Below are 7,239 nucleotides of genomic sequence, written 5' to 3' on the forward strand. Positions count from 1 at the left end.
GGGCGGGGTTGGGGGTGGGTTGGGTGGGGGGTGAGTCGTGGTTACTGGGTGTCTTATGTGCGGTGTGTTAAAGGCACAATGTAAACGATTAAACTCACCGTCTTATTCCCGCGTTTTAAAAGAAGACCGCATCCCTAGCCTTGCACACAAGCCAAAAACCGAGAACCTTATAGTGCTTTCTGTACGGGTTGGCACGTTTGTATAAATTAGGCCTAAAAAATATTGCAACAAATTGTGCATCCAAATTAAAGCATTAATTCCCGTGTCATTTCATCCGTGATGGCCAGTGATGGCCGTTCACTTGACTATCTGGATCACCTTTCGGATTAAAGATAAGGGTACCCTTATTTGAGCGGCGGTCACGTGGTCCCTGTAAAAGAAATCTCTAATGCAAAAGGTGATCCAGATAGTCAAGTGAACGGCCTTCACTGGCATATATATACAATGTTGATGAAATGGCTCGGGAATTAATGCTTTAATTTGGATGTGAAATTTGTTGCAATAATTGTTTGGCCTCGTTTAGATTTATTTCTTACCTGACACTAGTATCAACCTGTGAATCGGGTTCCCGAAGCAATTTCAGTAACTGTTCTGCGCCAGAAAGCAGCCTGGATGTTGATGTGTGCATGTGCCAAAGGAGAGGAACTGATATAAGATAGTAAGCCGAAACGTTTCATGGGAAGGACTGTGCCTTTAAGGACAAGGGTAAGGGTGATGGCTGCAGGCAAGGAGGGAACATTGCTGTCGTTATTTTTAGCGCGTAGACTCAGACTCGTCGACAGAAAAACCTTTCATTTTTCAGGGAAATCCACAGTCCGCCTACCAGTATGCAGTAATTTCGTCCAATGCCTGTTATTTTTCCCGTCATTGTGAAGTCAAATTGTTCGCCATGGCGAAGCCATTTTGCCTGTCACTTTCAATTGTTGCGTCCGGGTTCAGCACGTGCAAGACGCCCAAGAAAAAAATGAGCATTCTGTGGAGGTGCAAACATACTTTTACCTACGCCCGTCATAGGCGCAAAACTTCACTGAAACGTCAGCCCTTTTGCGCGGAAAAGGTTGGTTGTTGGTTGTTGGTTTTTTATGTTTCTTGTCTCAAAAACCCAGGGGGTTGGTTATCATCTCTGACACCGATTCAACAGCAGTCTCATTCTGTTTTGTTCTCGATCATCTAGCATTCACATTTTAAGGCGTATCACTGCGAAAAATTCCCAGAGAGGCAGAGACATAGAAAGAGACCGAGAGAGAGGCAGATGGACTAACAAACAAACAAACAAACAAACAAACAAACAAACGAACAAACAAACAAACAAACACACAAACAAACAAACAAACAAACAAACAAACAAACACAGAGGAGCAGAGCTGATCACAAAAAATCATCAGACATAAATTAGATCTTCCACGCAGCCGAAACAACTAACCGAAGAACCAATGCGTGTGTACACCTTCGCTCAATCTCTATTACCTTCAGTCGTCGGCAAAATGTGACCCTCCACGACGGTATGAGTCGCATGTCACCTTTGCATGATTTTCATATTTTTACATTTTCCTAAAGAGTGTTTTATGCTCTATCCAGTGGTGAAAACCGTTTTAGAAAAGAGCGAAAACTGTTTGAGTTATAAGCCTGTGACTAAGGTGACCCTCACACTGTTACCAGACACCCCCCGGACTTATATTAAGCCCAGCGCAGAACCGCGCGAGATGACATGCGACTCATTTCGTGGTGGAGGGTCACAATTATACAGTCGAATATTGACCGAATGTAAAAAGGACAGATAGAATATCAGGTCGACCTTGTTTACCTCCCTCAGAAGCACTCCTGAAAGAGGAGTTACAATAGGTCCTGAAAGTTCAACCGCACATTGTGTCATCATTTCCGTGCGAACCTGCGCTTGGTTCCGCTTACGGTTGTTATTGTTGATATATCTACCTATCTGTGAGGGTGTGCAAGCAGTGACGGTAGATACATGTAGATCTATGTCATCGTGTCTACGCATGAGCGTGGGCGACGGTATAACGTTGTAAACCTAGAAGCGGTAGGGTAGTTTTGTGCCTGTCAACGTTGAAGAGGTAATTTAACACGCAGACGTAGGCACCACTGAGATGTGTGTGTGTGTGTGTGTGTGTATGTGTGTGTGTGTGTGTGTGTGTGTGTGAGAGTGTGTGAGTGTGTGTGTGTGTGAGTGTGTTTGTGTGTGTGTGTGTGTGTGTGTTTGTGTGTGTGTGTATGTGTGTGTGTGTGTGTGTGCGTGTGTGTGTGTCGTGTGTGTGTGTGTGTGTCGTCACAGTGTGTGTGTGTGTGTGTGTGTGTGTGTGTCGTCACAGTGTGTGTGTGTGTGTGCGTGTGTGCGTGTGCGCGTGTGTGTGTGTGTGTGGAGGGGGGGGCAGAAGGCAAAGGAGAGGAGTTTATTTTTTTAGTGTGAGAACAGGATACCGAAAAACAAAAAATAGCAATGTCAAAAGGTACAACGTAAAACAGTCATCCTATTGTTTTGACTACTCAGATCACAGAACTTGCAGTCGGACACCTGTACCACAAGCTTGGGTACACGTATAATAACATCCGATAGGAAACATGGACTTGAGTCATGCAAGAGATCACGTATATGTTTGTGGTGTTTTTATCTTATGGTATGTTTTAGGGAGGATGTACAAAAACAGTATTTGCCTTTGGCCATCGGTGATCCAGCTACCAATTTAGTTGGTGTATAGTATAAATGTTGAAAGCAGTTCTAGAATGATTTGCTCATGTTTGGTAAAAACAAACGTCCGACAAAGCGCACTCCAAGCGACAAAGTGACGTAGGAGAGACAGACATACAGACAGGCAGACAGAAAGACAGAGATGGACGGACAGACAGACAGACAGACAAAAACACACACTCTAAAATGTACTGGTATAACACATTTTGCACAGTTTCCGTCTGATCACAATATGTAAAAGTATGTTCAAACTAACAATTAAAGTGTTCACAATGTGGTCACTATGAGCCATGTTTGTTATCTGAACACATCCCAACACTTTTTAAACAGCGATGACACTTTTCAGCACAGCCCACAAGTTGGTGAACACATGTGTGTTCAAGTAGTGTTCGCGTCAGTTTCATTCAACACTACGTTCTGGATTTTTCCGGTGGCCATCTAACATGCGAAGGGCTTCCAAAATGATACACGTGGGCCTGGCTAGTTTTAGCAATCTCAGAAACTGTCTCTTTTTCGTTCAAATGCTTTATTAAAAATCATGAGGTTAAAAAAAGTATGAAAAAATGACACAACAATGTTAACCAAGAAGATTTAAAAACGGCAACACTATTTTATTGGCTCAATTCTTAGCGGATCATCAAGTGATGTCCCTAAAAGGAAGATTTCCTGTGAGGACGATCCCCTAGTTCCTAGTGGCTCAACTTTGTCCCGGAATAAAAACGGGCTCTTTTATAAATTAGTACTGTGTGACCCTCACTAGAAAGTACATCTGTTTTTATAAATCTAAATAAAACTCCTACCTTCTTCAACAAGATATTGTGAAGTACTTGTGTCAACAAAACTTGAACGACTTCTGTGCTCAAAATCATGTGATTTAAAGTTCTTCCCAATTGTATGGCAGTGATAGTGAGAGTGTTCTTAAAGAACTCTGCGACTATGGTCTGAACACTTAAAGGCACAGTAAGCCTCCCGTAAACCATCACAGAGCTCCCCGAGCGTCTAAATACAGTACAAGCATACTTCCATTTGAACGCTCACCGAACGGGAACATCCTGGCTGCTTTCTGTCGAGCGTGAGACATTTTCCAAGAATTTATTTTCGTAGACTTGTTCCGTTAACAACAACGGCGCCTCGTTTTTGCGCTAGACCTAACTTTTAAAATCTAAATAATAAATTGACAGCTTGTTACACAAACATTCTTTAATCATAAAAGAATTCGTTTTTCATCAAGACAAGATCAGAACAATTCGAAGTTGTGAAAGTTTAAAAAAAGAAAAGCCCGGAAGCAGGGTCACGCAAGGGTCGTAGCAGACGACGGCCGGTTTATCAGTGCAAATCGCCGTTCCTCTCAACAGTCAAAAGCCATCGCTAGAGTTCTTGTGAACCACAGCCGTTGTTTCGTGCATAAAAAAAACGTGCTATTGTAGATAAGCTCACGTCGAGTCGCATTCAAATGACTAACTATGACGACTGCATTGTGAAAAGGGAAAACTGGATCACACGGGTTCACGATGGCTCAGGGGTAAGATAAACCACGCAAAAATAAATTCTTTGAAAATTGTTCGCTCTTTACGGAGGGCACCTAGGATGTTCTCAATTGGTGAGTGTTTAAATGAAAGGGTGTTTGTACTGTGTGTAAAAGCCTGACCGTATCTGTGATGGTTTACGGGAGGCTTACTCTGCCTTTAAGAGTGATAACAATTGGTTACAGCAGGGTGAACCCTTTTTGGTATTTACATGTGAACACATCTTTACATGTACAAGTTTTTACACAAGTGGTTACAATATGTGTGTTCAAAAGTAGAACACTTCAATTTAGAGTACACACACACACACACACACACACACACACACACACACACACACACACACACACACACACACACACACACACACACACACACACACACTCACACATGAAAAAAATACTATCTGCGAAATAATCTCAATGTCGCACGTGCAGGCGGGCTGACAGTGACAAAGCACAAAGCAAAACATGTTTCCAGCTTCTACAAACACTCTCACACTTATCTTTCACGCGCATACAAACCAGCTCTTGGTTTTTCCAGCTAGGTATTTTTATACGGTAACAAAACTCCGCACAAACCATTCTCGCTCAGACACGAACACGTAAGTCAAAGGTAGGTGGTACGGTAACGCCGTACACCCACGTAAATCCCCATAGTTTACGGAGTGTCAGAAAAGGTCATTCTAAACTGACCCCTGTATTTGCTCGGAAATGACTTCAGTAAACTCGTTTTCGGATACAATGACAGTTCCGCCTGCCTCTTTTTTTCAGAAATGAACTCTCCGCCACTCAGTTGCTGAATCCTGTTTCAATTGTTTCAATCTCACTCCTCCCCCCCCCCCCCCCCCCCGCCCCCCCCCCCGCCCCCCCCCCCCCCCAACACCCCGCCTTCTCCTTCAAACACAACCTTTCTCCACTCAATATCTCAGTCGCCAACACTCCAGAAACGTGAGCTTTGACCGCCAGAGAATAGTTCTGGTATTAATTCATAACCAAAAAAACCCAACCAGTTAAACATTTAAAAGTTTTAAATTCTGACAACATGCAAAGCTTCTTAAACTAAAGCCACAGTCTTGATCTAAGGACTAAGGCAGTTAGATTATATTCTCTCTTTGGTCGTTTTTACATTTAGTCAAGTTTTGACTAAATGTTTTAACACAGAGGGGGAATCGAGACGAGGGTCGTGGTGTATGTGTGTATGTGTGTGTGTGTGTGTGTGTGTGTGTGTGTGTGTGTGGGTGTGTGTGTGTGTGTGTGTGTGTGTGTGTGTGTGTGTGTGTAGAGCGATTCAGAGTAAACTACTGGACCGATCTTTATGAAATGATATCCCCAGACGTTTTTTTTCATTTTTTCGAATGTCTTTGATGACGTCATATCCGGCTTTTTGTACACTACATTGGGGTGTGCACGTTAAAGATCCCACGATTGACAAAAGGGTCTTTCCTGGCAAAATTGTATAGGCATAGATAAAAACAAAAATGTCCACCAAAATACCCGTGTGACTTGAAATAATAGGCCGTGAAAAGTAGGATATGCGCCGAAATGGCTGCGATCTGCTGGTCGATGTTAATGCGTGATGTATTGTGTAAAAAAATCCATCTCACACGGCATAAATAGATCCCTGCGCCTTGAGTCCGAGTCTGGAGATACGCGCGCGATATAAGACTTCATATATCTAAAAGTTGAGGCGGCACTGTCACACTCTCCTTTTTCAATCAAATTGATTGACATTTTGGCCAAGCAATCTTCGACGAAGGCCGGACTTTGGTATTGCATTTCAGCTTGGAGGCTTAAAAATTAATTGATGACTTTGGTCATTAAAAATCTGAAAATTGTAATTAAAATTATTTTTTATAAAACGATCCAAAATTACGTTCATCTTATTTTTCATCATTTTCTGATTCCAAAAACATATAAATATGTTATATTGGGATTAAAAACAAGATCTGAACATTAAAAATATAAAAATTATGATTAAAATAAAATTTCCGAAATCGATTAAAAACAATTTCATCTTATTCCTTGTCGGTTTCTGATTCTAAAAACATATATAGATATGATATGTTTTGATTAACCCATATCCTACCAACATTTTTTTTTTAGATAATTTTGATTTTTTTTCGCTTTTTACCATCACAAACACACTCTATAACACAAATATAATCATAACATTTGAACTTTTATTTTTCTTATGAGTTTTTGAGGACGCACGCTTGAAGAGTGCATGGTAGCCAACGGGTACGTATAAGTGTTCTCATGATGCACGCTCAGAGAGTGCATGGTATCAAGAGGCCTGGTACGTGTTTTTTTTTTATCTCCAAAACTTCACAAACAAATGATACGAACAAACACAAAGTAGTGATGACAAGACCTACAGTTCACAAATAGTTCCTCAAACTCATAAGTTTCAACTTTGAGCTCTGTAGACATGGCAAGTTGAGCAGAGCGTCATCTCAGTGGATGCCGTGAAACGCATTGAAGCACTGATTGTGAAGTCCAACTGTGCATTTCAGGCAGAGTTTCTTGGTGTTCTTCTTGCACAGTGCGCACCGCTTTGTTGTCTGCGATGGACCAGCGAAATGACCGACGGCGACGCCATCAAACCTGACTTCGTCTGGCACTCTGTGGACGGCAGGCAGAGCAAGTCGAGCAGCACGCCGTGGCTTGGCAATGGCTCCATGCCGCATCAGGTAGACTTGCACAATGCGTCGCCGGAAGGCAAGCAAGTCGAGAGGCTCGGCGGTGTGTGCATCTGTTCTCCGGAACAACAGCCACGCATTCTGCATCACGAGTTCCAGCACATGTGCAAAATATGGCCACCACCACTTTTTGGTGCGCAAAGAGATGCGATAGGCATTGATATTTTGATCTGCCCTGTCAACTCCACCCATGGTTGCGTTGTACACTCTGATCAGATCTGGCTGCTGTATCTGAACAAACTGACGTTGTGCTCTTGACCAGCGCCGAACTCACGCAAGCGGCATCACACGATCGCAGTTGCTCGCCG

This window comes from Littorina saxatilis, linkage group LG1 (genome assembly GCF_037325665.1).
Source record: "Littorina saxatilis isolate snail1 linkage group LG1, US_GU_Lsax_2.0, whole genome shotgun sequence".
NCBI classification, from domain to species: domain Eukaryota; kingdom Metazoa; phylum Mollusca; class Gastropoda; order Littorinimorpha; family Littorinidae; genus Littorina; species Littorina saxatilis.